Source organism: Otolemur garnettii, unplaced genomic scaffold (assembly GCF_000181295.1).
Source record: "Otolemur garnettii isolate 467f Iridium unplaced genomic scaffold, OtoGar3 scaffold00020, whole genome shotgun sequence".
NCBI lineage: Eukaryota > Metazoa > Chordata > Mammalia > Primates > Galagidae > Otolemur > Otolemur garnettii.
Window position 1 is genome coordinate 6,447,424 of NW_003852415.1, and position 16,250 is coordinate 6,463,673.

The window sequence follows — 16,250 nt, forward strand, 5'->3', positions numbered from 1 at the left end:
GACTCCTGCCTCAGCCTCCCAAGTAGCTGGGACCACAGGCGCCTGTCAAAATGCCCAGCTATTTTTGTTGGTTGCCGCCATCATTGTTGTTTGGTGGGCCCAGGCTGGATTCCAACCTGCCACCTTAGGTATATGTGGCTGGCGCCTTAGCCACTTGAACCACAGGTGCCAAGCCTTGTCTATTTATTTATTTATGTTCTAATCTTTGTTATTCCCTTACTTTTGGTAGCTTTGGGTTTAGTTTATCATATTTGGGGTTTCTTAGGTTATACTGTTTGGTTGTTGACTTGAGATATTTCTTTGTTTTTCAGTGAGCATTTATAGTTATAAATTTCTCTATTAGCACTGCTTTACATACCTTCCCCTCATCGTAGCACCCACAAGCTGTTTTCAATTTGCTGTAGGCACACATGCACAGCTGCCTGTCACATGCCTGAGGAGTGGGAGATGGGTAGCTACTTCTGTGCCAAGAGCTGAAATTGACTAAAATTAACCAAATTTATCATCCAAACCTTCCCTTATAAGTAGTTATAAGCCTTCAATAGACTCCAGAGATCCAAAATAGAATGACATCAGACAGATTCTGCCAGTGCAGTTGTTGTCTAGGTGAGTAGACAGATGCCCAGTGCACCCTACTTCTCCATCTTCCCAGAATCCCTTTTTTAATACCACTAATTTTGCCAGAATTTTTTATGTAATAATAAGTATACAAATCTTAGGGGAAAAAAAAACTTGCTTTATGTTATTGAACAAGAAATACTGGAGGATGTATGTTTAAAACACAAGCTATGAACGGAGCTGAACATGCATACCCTTCTAGCACTGATGCTAGTTCTAGATAGAATGAATGCTTTTACTAGAGATAAGAATCATTATATCAATGGATTTATAAAAAAAAAAAAGACAAGGATTTCCCTATATTGCTCAGGCTGGTCTCAAACTCTTTAGCTTAAGTGTTCCTCCTGCCTCAGCCTCCTAAGAAGCTGGGATTACAGACACAGAGCCAAGGTCATACACGTATTAGTGGATCTTAAAAGATACCTTTCCCATCTCTGGGAATTTCCTCTGGGCTATCGTTGGAAATGTTTTAAATTGCAAGAGATTCTGCTCATCTTTAATTGAACATTGCCCTTGCTATGTTTTAAGGCATTTCCTCTGAGAATCCCATACAATGACATGTCAGCCCTGACCTCATGCTGCTTTTGACACATTTTTTAAATGAGATTTCAGCATATTCCTTAGCACTTAGTTTTTCTAAATGTTTGCTTTAACAAATTTAATAAAAAAAATAATTAATTTATTTGAAAGGAATTGGTGTTTATTATTAAGTGAATATATTTTGGAATGCCTTAGGCTCATCTCAATGCTTCCTTCTCCTTTAGCTCATGAAAAAAAAAAACAAAACAGTAAGTACTTTACCTAAGTCATGTATTAGGTCAGCCCTTTGATGAGAAATCAAATTGGTGAAGACCTCATTTCATTTTTAGTGTTACTAACAGATACTCTTTCCTTGCACTAAAAGCTGGATTGCAAAAGCTGATGGGAAATTTTCTCTCTGTCACTGTGTAAAATGCCCAGCCAGTTGTGTATGAGGCATGTATTGAATCAAAGATTAAAGCCCACATTCATTTATGGTGTCTCCAAATCTGTAAATCTATTTCAGTGATGAGATTTAATACTTTTTAAAAAATTACATCGCAGCTAATTCTATCTGCCTACATTTATCACCTGGACCATGCCATTTATGGGCAGAAGAATAAAATTTCACAGAGGATTAATTTAATATTCTCAGAGGAATTTTTTTATCATCAATATGGCTGTGTGAAGGAAGGTGAAAGGGTCTTGAGAAACTGGATTCTAGTCTGTAGTTTGGGTTGCGTCTAAGGTGGTGAAGGGATATTCTCTTCCATGTTTCTTAGATGGAAAACCTGCTGACCATCGATCCTCTGTTTCCCTAGGACAGACATATGGAACAAGATCCCCCTGTGCATTTTAAAGACGAATGTGTTGGAAAGCCAGTAGGGTTAAATACCAATTTGCAACTTGCTGGGCTGAACGGTTGAGTCTTACTTTTAAGTCATTACCATACACATAGCAATTGCCAAAAGTGACTGAAAATGGAAAATACATAGTGTTGATAATCTATTCATTGTGTCTTGGAGATACTAGTAGCTAGGTTGCTCATGGTCTGGCTCTGTGTGTGTGTGTGTGTGTGTGTGTGTGTGTGCGCACGTGCATGTTTACAAAATAAAAAGTCTGCTAAAGAAACTGTGTAAAAACAGGAAAAGCTTTTGCCCCTTAGAGATGTTAATAACCTTCTTTCTTCCAGATAGTTGTAGAACTGAAAGAAGGGGAGACAGGGCACAACAGGATATTGCATTTGCTGCTTCTGCCCCTTTAAAAGTGGACAATTATAAGCTTCTCATCTCAACCAATCTTCCTTTGCAATGGTTTCACGTCTTTCTGATGCTGTCATAACACAATCATGTACATAAGAGACCTCTGAAAATGGTGGGCATTGCTGAAACATCATCATTCATGGTGAGCTAAAATATAAGTGGCTGGACACACAGGCCTGTGTGCATATGAGATATATTTTTCTCCTCGTTTCGGTTTGAACTAAGTTTCCCTGATTTCAGGTTGTATTTTCATATTCTAGCCCATGGGTGATTTACCAAGACGTGTTTATTAGGCAATTAATCTCATGCTTTCTAGTCATCATGATAGAATTTCTGAAGTGGCTATAATTTCCTTTCTTCCTTTTTATGTACCACTATAAAATATACTTCATGCAGTCAACACTTAACTGTGACCTATGATGTGTGACCAAATCTATTGGCAAAGTTATTTGTTTATGCAAGAAATAAGTGCATGCGGATGTGGGAGATAATTATTTTATGCTCCACAATCACAGATATTTTTCCTTGAAAGTACTCCAGGTATTATACTAAGATGACTCAGGAGGCAAGTTTTTGGGCACTTTTTCCTTTAAGAGGAATAATCACCTCTAGGATGACTATCATCATATTTTTTGTGGACACCTGCTAGATGTCAGGCACTGCTCTAGATGCTAAACATATGTTGTCTCCTTAATCCTTGTAAAGAAGATACTGGCCCTTTTTCACACCTGAGGCAGGATAGTCACATGCACAGTGGAAATAGCCAAAGTATTGATGTTAGACAGAGCGTCTAAGTTAAGGTGCCTAGAGGCACTTTAACTTCTGATTTTTTTCTCTTGAATTTCTGCACAGCAGCCCTTCTTGCTGATCTGCTGAGGCTTTTAACTAACCCAAAATAAATTTTGATGTGTGTGTCTTTATATATGCATTTAAATTCTGAGCTGCCTAAAAATATTTTTGTCCTCATTCTAAAGTTTTCTAGAAATTATGATCGAATCTGTGGCTAATCACTCACTTCGCTTTAAATCATGTCTCATTGAAGAAAACCTAAGAAGTAACTGGCATGAGGTTGATCTGAAGTCATTGTGTCTCTTGGCATCCTTCCTTTTCAAATAAAGTTCTGCTAGGTTTTTCGCTAACACATTTAAATCAAGACATTTAACTGACACTAATCCAAAAATAATTTTTAAAAGGACACTATAGGGTAGACAAGAACATTTTAAATCTCAGCTGTGGAAAGGCAATGTGTATATCCAATCCTCAAGGATTAGTGAAAGACAGTAGTCCAGACATAAAATGTTCCTTGGTATGATTTTAAAGCCTTCATCTGACCCAGTATAAGAGGAGTCTTTGAAGCTTTCTCTGAGCAGAAGTGTATGTAATAAAATATCACATCTGCTTGCCCACAGTGGTAACCTTCTACGGTTAGAAATTCTAACCTAATTTGGCCAGGTCTCTGCGATAGCCTGTGTCCAGAAAGCGAAAGCTGTGTATTGATGTGTGATAAATAGTGCACACTACCAGAGAGTCTTCTCTTTTCATCTTCTGTTCTCAGATGATCATAGTAATCTGGAGAAAACATTATTTTTGTGCTTAGGGTACCTTTTTCTTCTGAACACTTCAAAGTGAAACCATCATTAAGCTTGAGTGGCAGTCATTATTTGCCTGAAACTCGAGGGAGTATATGAATTGTAACTGTCTAAATGGCAAAGGGCTTGGCTACTGACAGAAGGCTGACCTTGAAGTCTGAACCTATCCATCCTCGTGCAGACTATGGAGACAGACTTTAGAGTGGGAAGTTTCAGTACAATAGAGATGTTTTCTGAGTGTGGTTATGGTTTGTTCCTTCGAAAATATTCAGCACACATTTGTTGAATGCCTACCCTATGAAATGTAGGCTCTCAACCAAGTTACTCTCAGGGAACTGTTCCAGAAAAGAAAGTATTTCAGAGAAGATGATGAGCCCATTGTCGTTAGCAAGTTCTTAACAGCGAGGACTTTAAGTGAAATGATGGGAAAGACATGGAAGGCAAGGGCAGAGCTAATTATACGCCCTATAGTCAGTCATGAAATGCTTAATTAGAAGCAGGATTCCTTCTAGTTTCAAGGGTCTTAAGGGGAATGTTCACCGTTTTTCCCAGAGATCCAAACCCATGGTTTGTTAAAGTTACTATCCTCCTATGTCATTACATTTTAGAGTGACTCTTTTTTCTTTCTCTTTTTGAACAATTCGCCTCACATTATTTCCCCCTTATGAAACGCTTACTCTACTGCCCTACCAATTCCATGTAACAGTGGTTTGGAAATTGATACCTGAACAATTTCTAAAGGGTTGGCCAAGGTCCTTCCCTCCCTAGAAGGCAACTCAATGACCATCTCAGACTCACTACACTGCAATTCGTGCCACATACAAATAAAGGGTAAGTGCATTTTTGAGGTAAACTGGAAGGCTGAGAGAACCATATTTAAGTAACCCTAAGTGAATATCTCTTTTTAGTTATCAGTATTTTGTTTTATTAAAATATGAAGTACATAAAGGCACCAAGATTCTCAGCCACTTTGAACATAATTGTGTCTTTCCTTTGCCATATAATGAAGGATAATCTTTGCCTTGGTTTTCTTTCATTTGTGTATTAAAGAATGATTTGCCTGAATACCTTTGATACCTGGCATTTCACATCCTGCACAGCCTTTCTTGATCAAGAGAGTTTTGTTTTTCTTTCTCTGAAGTCCCATATACTTAGAGATAAATATTTGAAATGATCAGTAAAGATGGCCCTGGGTGATGAAATTGTGCCTATGCTGTTCATGTACATACGGTTCGACTCAATGCAAATTAATTTTTAATCCACTAATTAAATTATTAGCTCCTTATAGGCAGAGAGCACATCTCTCTCTCTCTTTTTGTTTCTGTCTTTTCTATGGTGCCTAGTAAAGTGCTATATACATTGTGATTGCACAAAGGAAAGGGTGCCGGTATTACTTTGAAGAAATTGTAATATAATAATAATAAAACCTTCCATTCTCTTTTCTAGTTTCCTAATCTAAACTCCGTATCTTTCTATCAATCATTCTTATGGTTCCCCTCAGTTCCCTTCATTTCAATTGTATTCTTCCCTTAAGAAAATGAACAAACCAATGTCAATTTTCAGGTGGCAATCTCATGCATTTCCATGGCTTTATTTACTATGTATGCAGGTGACAGCCAGCTCATTCCATCAATCACGGAGGTAAATTCCCATGAGTCCCCGAGATGCCTCGATTTATTATCTTTGGACTATTCCCCTTGAAAGATTTATCAAAGAAAGGGTGTTTCAGAGAAACCTAACAATCCTTGCATTTAGGTTCACTCAATCATTCAAATAGTCTAAGGAATCATATTTGTGAAGCCTCTTGATGCATAGAATAATGCAAAGAGAAAAATAAATCTCAGAGCTAAATTGCACTGGTGAGAAGGCCATGACTGTAGTGATTAAAAATGCAGTGGTTCAGTCAGTCTAGATTCAAATCACAGCCCACTCATCAGGGGCTGTGTGATGGGGGCCAATTTTTTGAATCTCAGTATTCCCCTATGTAAAACAAATAAATTACCTACCTCCTAGGTAGTACTGTTCAGAAAATCAATTGAGATAATGTTTATAAGTATGAAACCTGTGTCTGGAACCGGTTATGTGCTCCCAGGACTATAACTATACTGAGTATTAGAAGTTGCAAAATGGTCAGTCTCGTTATGAGGTTTAGCCCAGTTCTAGAGATACTTTTAGTCAAATCACATTTTCCAAAGTAGCTCTACTAACATGGTAGGGGAACACGTATTATACACCAGCAGTCCTACCTTGCCACCTACCTTGTCCCCATTATCAGTGGGGACGGGAGTATTCCCATTGCTTTTAAATTTGACAGGATTAAAAAAAAAAAATACATGGCCTGAATCATAGACTATACATTCATTAGTAGAAAAGCCAATGGAGTACTTGATTTTAAATTCAACTTGAAAATTTCAATTTATTCCTACAGTTTGGTGGAATAGTAATATTAATAGCTAATGTTAATTGAACGATCACTCTGTGCCAGACCCTCCATTCCCTAGCACAGATATATTAATTTAGAATAGTGTTCTGTAGAGCCCCTGGAACAAGAATCTTTGGGTAGGAAATAATTATCATGCTTTCTCCTCAAACAAATTAGAATTCCAATCAAGTTCTCCCTTGACTTTGGATATGCCGACATCTGGCAGCTACTTTGACATCTATGTCTCACAAGGCCATTTATTACTCTGATTTCCCCTTCACTCCAAAGGCTGTATTAGTTCCTGACCAATGCCATCAAGCCTTTACATTTTAGTGAATTTTCATAGAAGATGAGAATTTTCAGTGTGATGGCCATTTGCATCGTCACTAGGACATTTCTTATTGTCTGATGTTTATCTATGTGATGATAAAGCTGAGGCAGTTAAAACTGTTACTATTGAATGAATGGTATATCCGAAAAAGCTTATAAATAGAGTATCTAATGGGTTGTGCAGGGCTAAAAGCACTAATTTCATCATGGGGTAAAATGCCTAAAAGATTTTATTTTAAAGTCTGATGATTCAGCAAACCTTGACACCAGCATTTTAGAGTAATACCTGAACAGGCGAACGTTAACCAGAAATCATGGGCCATGATACAGGTGGCAATCTATAATGGTAAATGTCACTTTAAGAAAGACCTGAAAAGATTAAACACAGAAAAAAACAGACACAAAGCTTATCCAGCTAGACTTTGCTCTCCAGAGAAATTGTAAATTCAGGGTGGCACCTGTGGCTCAAAGGAGTAGGGTGCTGGTCCCATATACCAGAGGTGGTGGGTTCAAACCCGGCCTGGGCAAAAAGTGCAAAAAGAAAAAAAAAAAAACTTAATTAAGAAAAAGAAAAGAAATTATAAATTCAGATTAGAATTGGGAGACCTCTGCTTTTTGCAAGTTCTCAAATAGTTCTCTGGCCTTCAGTGGGTGGTATTGTTATGGCCCTGCATAATGATATAATCAAGTCACCTTACAACAGAAGTAATCTTTGCATGGCAAACAGATTTCCTGGTTCCATTTTTTTTGTTGTTGTTGTTAAGCAGGCCTGGACAGGTTCAGACCCGCCATTCCTGGTGCACGGGGGCAACACTCTAACTACTTAGCAGTGGACACTCAGCTTCTATTAACTAATAGAAGCCTCCAGCTTCTATTAACAACAGAGGGGCCGTATATTTTAAGCTACATTCAGGATGATAAAATTTCAAAGTGGCACCAATAATGGAGGTGGATTCATCCTTGGAATCAGTATTAACAAAATGGTACACTCTCTCTCTCTTTCTTGGATTTATTTTTTTTTGTCAATGATAATCTTGCAAATAAAAACAACTAATCAAAAGATCATAAGCTGAATATATCAGCTTCCTTTCTAGATCCTTATTTCTTTCAATGATATGATAGAAATACCCTATTAACATTTTTTTCAAATGTAAAATTTCCATACAATGTTCATCTGATTGAAAGCTTCTGGGACTCTTGTTCTGGAAAGTCTTGACATATTAAGCCTTTCTTAATGAACCAAATATAACTTTTCAAGCTTTTCTCCTACCATTTCCATTTACCCCCAAAATTCATACCTAAACTACCACCACATGGATACGTTGCCTTGTCTCCAACATGCCATATACTTACTCCTCTGTTTCCTTTGCTCAAAATGACTCAGTCTGCATGAAGAATTCTGAATTATCCTTAAATGCCAGCTCAACTACAACTAACAGAGCTGATTGCCTTTTTCTCTATTGGGAGTGCCTCTGTCAAAGGACCTGCCACATCACGCTGGCCTCTGACCATATCACAGGCAGCAATCAACTCCACTTTGAATTTCTAGCACTCAAAATATCATTTGGGAGTCAGTGGATAATAAATTTTCTTTACCTGAGTGAATCATCCCCAGGACTTCTGTGGACAGCTATACTTGTTATACGCTGGATCACTGCAGGGATTATAATTCAGATAGACTGATATAAGCAGGAAGCTTGCCATTATGAAGTATGCACCATGAACAGCTTTATATGGCAGCCTATCAGTCACTCATGCTAAAACATTCAGACTCCCTCGTGATTTTAATACTGTCCCCATGCCCTCTTCCTTCAGTCATAGGATCCTGATAAGCGAAGATAAGCTAGAATTGCTGTGGTAATAAGCAATTCCACAATTTCGGTAGTATGACACACACAAAAATTAATTTCTTATTCACATTACACAGTCAACACAGATTGGCAGGGGAATTCCACTCAGCCTAGTCTGTCAGGGAACAAGTCTGGCAGAAGTTTTCTTGACATTTGAATCCACGATCACTGAAGCTTTCAAATCAGAATGTGGCAGATCATGGGCTAGTTCTTAGAACTTCTGTTCAGAGGTCAGACACAACACTCCCAATCATATCTTATTAGCCAAAGAAAATTATGTGGCCACAATTTCAAATAGGTCAAAGGAAATCCAACTCTACCATATGCTACAAAAAAAGAAAAGTACTTGTAAATTTAATTATAGGCGCAGTCATGTCTTCATTCTCTCACAATTTATCCTATTCCTCCCTTTGCTTTACATCATCCTTGGACTATTGAAATGGCCCCCTTAGCCTCCCTGTTTCTTTTTCTCTTCCTCACTCTTCCCTTACCCCCATCACTGACAGATTAGTCAGCCAAAAGCAAGAAACTCATTACTTCTTTCAAGATGAGATTATTAGTTAAGACCTTTAGTGATTCCCCACCCACTACCAAATTAAGCCCCAGCTTCTCCCTTCATTAAATCTCTGCTCTTTCATTGATTCCACAAATAATTATCGAGTACATCGAGTACTTATGGGGATCAGACACCACATAAGACAATGAAAGAAGAAAGAAAAATAGTTTCTGAACAAGATTACAGTTCAATGTGTCAGCTAGCTACAAAAAGACAATGAGGGAAATTTGGGGGGATCAACTTGATGCGACAGTGGCATTGCTCACTAGTAACATCAACGAAGAATACTTTGATGGGAGATCAGTGAAGGCATCTCTGAGGAAGAGATATATAAGGTAGTTCTGGGAATTTAAACACATTTTTTCAATCAAGTATTGTTGGCATATTTCAAGTAATATAAATAGTTCTGTAAGCTGGCATAGAATGAAGGCACAGTGGTGGGATCAGAGCAGTTCTCAGGACAGGAAGTTACAAATGGAGAGAGAGATTGAAGCAAGATGAGAAATGGAGGAGGACTAACTGTTAATATAAGAAGGCTGGCTGTTTGTCCTTTAGCAAATGTGTAATTATTAAGTAGTTTTAAGCAAGAAATGATTCTTAAGGTGAGTCACACTAATGTTAGTGCCAGAGCAGAATTGGAAGGCCAGAAAGTCAGTGGTAAAATATCACTGTGTGTGATGGTTAATGTTAGTGTCACCTTGGTTGGGCCATAAAGTTTCCAGATACCTGTTCAAGCATTATTTTAGGTATTTCTGTGAGGTGCTTTGGATGAGGTTAACATTTGCATTGGTATGTTTTGAGGCCTTTGAGTAAAGTAGATGTCCCTCCTAAATGAGGGTGATCTTCATCCAATCAGTTGAAGACCTAAATAAAACAAAAAGACTGGCCTCCTCAAACAACAGAGAATTCTTCAGTAAACTTCCTGTAGACATCACATGTATGTCAGCTTTTCATGGTTCTATGGCAGACTGCCTTCATACTCACACTGGGACATCAGCTTTCCTGCGTCTCCAAGTTGTCAACACACGCTGAAGATTTCAGTACTAAGAATTGTTATAGAGGAACAAAATCTTAAGGATAAATCTCCCAATTGGTTCTGGGGTTTATGAAATTAGCTCTTTAATTTGATGAATTTAAAGGCACCAGTGACTCTATTTTCAATGGTAAAGAAAGCACTAATATTCCATGGTGGAATCAGTTAATAAAATATGGACACAAAATATGACAATTGGTTATTCCTAATCACCTCCTTATAAGATGCAGTTTTTCTCTTTCTCTTCTGGTCATAAGCACTTTGGCAGCCTGGGTTATAGCACAGACATGGCCAAATTCAAGAACCATACCACGCATCACCAGTCCCAAAAGTATCACAGAAATGACGTCAAGAAATGCTGATCACAAAGATACGAATCTCTTAATGGGGTGGACCCCCAAGTTCCTCAGGAACATGTGCTTTTCCAAAGAAGCACAATAAGACCAGGCACAGTGGCTCACACCTGTAATCCTAGCACTCTGCAAAGCTGAGGTGGGTAGCTTGATTGCTTGATCACAGGAGTTTGAGACTAGCCTGAGCAAGAATAAGATTCCAGCTCTACTAAAAATAGAAAAACTAGTCAGGTATGTTGTCAAGCATTTGTATTCTCAGCTACTTGGGAGTTTAAGGTAAGTGGATCACTCAAGCCCAAGAGTTTGAGATTGCTGTGAGTTATGATACCATGACACTCTACCCAGGGCAACCAAAAGAAACTTTATGTCACACACACACACACACACACACACACACACAGCACAACAAGAAAGGCCTGAAGAAGATGCAAGCCAACAATGCCAAGGGCATGTGTGAACATGCTGAAGCTACTAAAGTTGTATAAAACCTAAGGAGACTAAGCCTAGGATCTCAAGGACACCAGCTCCAAGCTCAGTCAACTTTCCTACATTACCCATCCTTGAGAAGTGTGCTCATATGACCATTACCAAAGGTCTCAAACTCTGTCAAAGCTGTTTCATATATGAATGAGAAAGACTTTAGCAGACAAGAAAGCTCTGAGGAAATTCCTCATGACCAGACCTGGCCAGCAGGAAATATTCAGAACTGCATCATAATACATGGACCAGTATGACAGAAACACCAAAAACTTGGGCCCATAGCTCATATATTAATTTAAAAAAAAGTACATGAGGGAAAACAAAGCAATAAAGTATATGCAAAATTATGACATTATAAACAGAACAGCATCCATGTATCAATTTTATCACTCAGTCTTAACAGTCTGAGTTACCCTACTCAAGAGACATAGGCTGGCTGAATGGATAAAAGAATACAACCCAAATATCTGTTGTCTTCAAGAAACACATCCAACTCAAAAGAACTCACACAGAGAAAAGGTGAAGGGATGTAAAAAAAAATTTCATAAAAAAAGCGGGGGGGACAGGTTAAGCCATTCTCATATGAGATAAAATTTACTTTAAGTCAACAATGGTAAGAAAGACAAAGATGGTCATTGTAAATGGAATAATTCTAAAGTAAGACTTAACACTCTTAAATATATATGCACCTAACATAAGAGCTACCAGATTCATAAAGCAAATTCAACTAGTAAAGATATGAATAGCAGCAGCATTTTTGCTGGGGATTTCAATACCCATCTAACAGAGCTGGATAGATCATTGAAACAGAAAATAAATAAACAAATGAAAACCAACTAGACTTAAATCACAATCTAGGACAAGTGGACCTAACAGACATTTACAGAACATTCTACCAAAAAACTACTGAATATACATACTTATCATCAGCACATGGAACATTCTCCAAGACTGATCATATTTTAGGCCACAAAACATGTCTCAACAAATTTTAAAAACTTGAATTTATACCATGTATTTTCTCAGATCATACTGAAATGCAGCTAGAAATCAATTCCAAAATAAACACTCAAATTGACACAAAGTCACGAAAATTATATAGCCTGCTGCTAAAGGATTATTGGGTCAATAATGAAATTAAGATGTAAATTCAAATATTCCTCAAATTTAATGATCAGAGGGACATAGCTATGAAAATCTATGGGATTCAGCAAAGCATTCTTAAGGGAAAAATTCATAGCCTTCAATGCCTACATCAAAAAGACAGAAAGATTATAAATTAAGGGCACATTTCAAGCAACTAGAAAAGAAATAGCAAACCAAATCTAAAGCCAGAAGAAGAAAAGAAATAGCAAATGCCAGATCAGGATTAAATGAAATAGAAAATAAAAAATACAAATAATAAAACAAAAAGTTGGTTCTTTGAAAACATAAGAAAAATTGATAGACTTCTTGCTAGACCAGTATCTTTCACTGTATCCCATGGCATACTTGAACCTAGAAACTTCGGTGGCACACATAAATTATGTTGATCAATAAAAGACTGTAAAAAGAGAATAATATACTTACTATGCTTTGAACATCTTTCAAAAATAATTTAATTAATGATCTTTAAAATTTTTCGAGACATACCTAAATCCTCTCATGGCACAGCAGTTGAAAACCACTGTGCTAGACTAACTAGGAATAGAAGAGAAAGGACCCAAATAAGGTCAATCAGAAATGAAAAAGTCAATAGAGGGTAGCACCTGTGACGCAGTGAGTGGGGCACCAGCCCCATATTACCAAGGTTGGTGGGTTTGAACCCAGCCCCAGCCAAACTGCAGCAACAACAACAAAAAATAGCTGAGCATTGTGGTGGGCACCTGTAGTCCCAGCTACTCCAGAGTCTAAGGCAAGAGAATCGCCTAAGCCCAAGAGCTGGAGGTTACTGTGAGCTGTGATGCCACGGCACTCTACCAAGGGCAACAAAGTGAGACTCTGTCTCTTAAAAAAAAAAGAAAGGAAATAAAACACATGATACCACAGACATACAAAATATCATCCAAGACTACTACAAAAATCTCTATGTGCATGTACTAGAAAATTTAGAGGAAATAAACAAATTCCTGGGAAAACACAACCTTCTAAGACTCAATCAGGGAAAAATAAAACTCCTAGACCAATCAATCATAAGCAGTGAGATTAAAGTTGAAGGAGGGAATCATCCCCAGCTAAGTCTCTGAAGCCAGTATTACCTTCACACCAAAGTCAGGTAAGGATACAACAACAACAACAACAACAACAATAAAAGAAAACTACAAACCAACATCCTTTCTGCAAAAAACCTCAATAAAATATTAGCAAAGAAATTCAACTGCACATCAAGAAATTAATCCACTACGACCAAATGGGCTTAATCCCAGGGATGCAAACATGGTTCAACATATGTATGTTAACTGAATGTGGTATACTGTAGAGTACTACTCAGCCATTAAAAAATGTGTTAATGTCTTTTTCAGCAATTTGGTGGTACTGGAGACCATTATCCTAAGTGGTGTCTTGGGTATCTCAAGAATGTAAAAAAAGCACCACTCTCTAATAGCTTGAGACTAACTGATGCATCCATATGGGCACGGAAATAAGTAAAAATCAGGAATGGGAGAAAAGGAGAGAGACAAGAGCCTACCTAACAGTGCAATGAACACTCTCAGGGAGATGTGCACACTTTAGCTCTGACTAAAGCATTATAAAAAGCTATCCATGTAACAAAACGTTTGTGCCTATTTAACATGTTGAAATTAAAATTTAAAGAAGATGCCTGGATTATGGTGATCAAGTATATGATACTTTTGAGCATTTTTGGCAGACTAATGAGTATGGTGAAATTAGCTATTTCTAATATCATTGGACAAATTGGGGAAAGAAGAGAATGAGCTCCAAGATTTGAATTCCCAACTCAACTACTGTATAAAAGACTTGAAAGTTTCTGTGTATGCCCTGCAAGTGATCCTTATCTCCTGCAGCTGCTGGTTTGAGACTGCTGAAAACCAAACCCAGAATCTCATCCTGTGAGTGGCTGAATTATAATGCAAATCAAATCCCCAAGCTTTGCTCCGGTATCCTGAAGAGCTTTGTAATTGTTCCTCTGTGTAGACTAGAATTTACAGAGGAAAATGCTGCTACTGAATGATCTCAGAATAGCAGGATCAGAGAACATTCTGATCTCAGAATGGGCCAAGTGTTACCATTCAATTGACAAAGGCAAGGAGGACCTTGTACCTATAATGAATAGAAAAGTCAAATCAGCAATGAAAATAGTCTGACTGGCATAGACCTGTGGCACTGGCTATTTTATAATGTTGTTCCTAGAAGTAAAATAGATAGGAAGCCTACTAAATTGTTACTTGTCAAGTAAACAAAAGTCTAACCTAACTCATAAAAATGAAGAGTTATGATTCCTCAATCAATACCCAAACTTGAACCACTTACAGACTGAAAAATTATCAGATGAAGGGGAAGTTGTGTCCTAGTAGGGAAGAACCTTGGTGCATTGCCAAAAATTTATAATGTATCTTTCTTCCAGCTTTCTCCAGAAAAACCTATAGCCTTTTACCAGATTATCTGTGCACTAGGGGAAAAAATAGACTTTTCAGGAAATAGCAGACACTGGCTCTGAACTGACACTATTTCTAGGAAATCCAAATGTCACTGGGACCCACCAATCAGAACAGGGGCTTATGGAGGTAAGATGATCAGTACAATTTTGGTTTATGTCTATTACACAGTGGGCCTAAGAAAGAGATTTAGGGTAAAAAATGTGCAAATATGTAATTTAAAATCTAAGCTATTAGAACTACAAATTATTTTGAGCCTTAAAGGAATGTTATTATGGACCTTGAATCACAAGACAGGCAGCTATAACCTAGGCAGCTGTAACCTCTGCTTCTCTAATTGTAGGGTACCCTTTATTCTTACCAACATTATTTTGTAAAATGTTGTAAATGACTAAAGGTGCCAGGGGAAGACCTCTTCTCTCTTTACTATTGATCTTCGTAGATGAACTCCCCTCTTACCTCTCTCACATAAAGACTTCTTGACTTTGTTGAAAACACCCTTATTAAACATGCTTATACCAACCTCTTCTTCCAAGTCAGCTAGTTTGATATAGAGAAGTTTAGCTCCTTGACAGAGGATGGTTTGTTTATCAACAGAAGAAAGATGTTCACAGTAACCATTACATCTAGATACTCTACCAGACATGCAGAGCACTTCAGAGAATATATTTCAGGAACTCTTTTTCCAGATTATCTCTGAGCCTTGCTTCAACACTCTATACACTGAGGGCTATTATTGGGCTATATTGTCTCCAGGGGTCACATTGAACCAAGGGCATAGGGCTTGCAATTTATCATCCAATCAGAAAATCCACCTCAACACCTAGAAAGCAGAGTGGAAACTTCCGTAATGACCATGGAAATGTCCATAGAGGCCATGACAGAAGAGGCCTTCCAAAACACATTCAAGCATTAGCAATTTGTCAACTAGACAAACCAGTTTAGCTGAGTGTGCTAAATACTGGGGAGAAATCATCTGCCAGCAGTACAATTTCGACAGAGATGATATAGAAGTTACATATTTAAAGACACTTACCATGGAAATAGCATCACATTCTACAAGGAAGTGTTGGCAGTAGATGCTCCAAAGACATGCAAGGTATCCATCCATGTTCTTGCTAAAGAAACGGATTCTTGTCCTGTTGTTGGAGAGTTCCCATGTCAAAATGATATCAATTTGTCACAAGCACCAGCCTTACCACAACCTGAAGTGACAAAGAACATGACCCAATTCAAGTGTGCTCTGCCACTATCTCCCCTTGTGAAACCACATATATTAACCTCATGGCTGCAAAACTCTGAAGATTGCTCACGGGTAGGAAAGTGCACATGGATGCATTCCTGAGTCTTTCAGGGCCTAGGAAAACAATCTTGGTCACTTGAATAGTTGTGGTTCCCTATATTAGACAAATAGACAAAAGCACGTCAAATGTCATTGTACACAAATACTAAAAATCCAAATTAAATTACAAAATCTTATAGATGTAGATTTTTTAAAATATATCTCTCTTAAGTATTTTGAAAGTTTTCTTTTCATTCATAAGAGAAATTTCCCTTCTATAACATGATGAATGATATTGTTACATAATATTCCTTCCCTATTCACTTGTCTGATGAAAATGAAAGTTAGCTTTTTTCTTTT

At 37.7% G+C, this 16,250-nt stretch overlaps 1 pseudogene; it reads left to right on the plus strand.

Moving 5' to 3' along the window:
* Positions 1-15,910, plus strand: part of LOC100954910 — a 21,886-nt pseudogene extending 5,976 nt beyond the window's left edge.
* Positions 15,911-16,250: the final 340 nt, after the last annotated feature.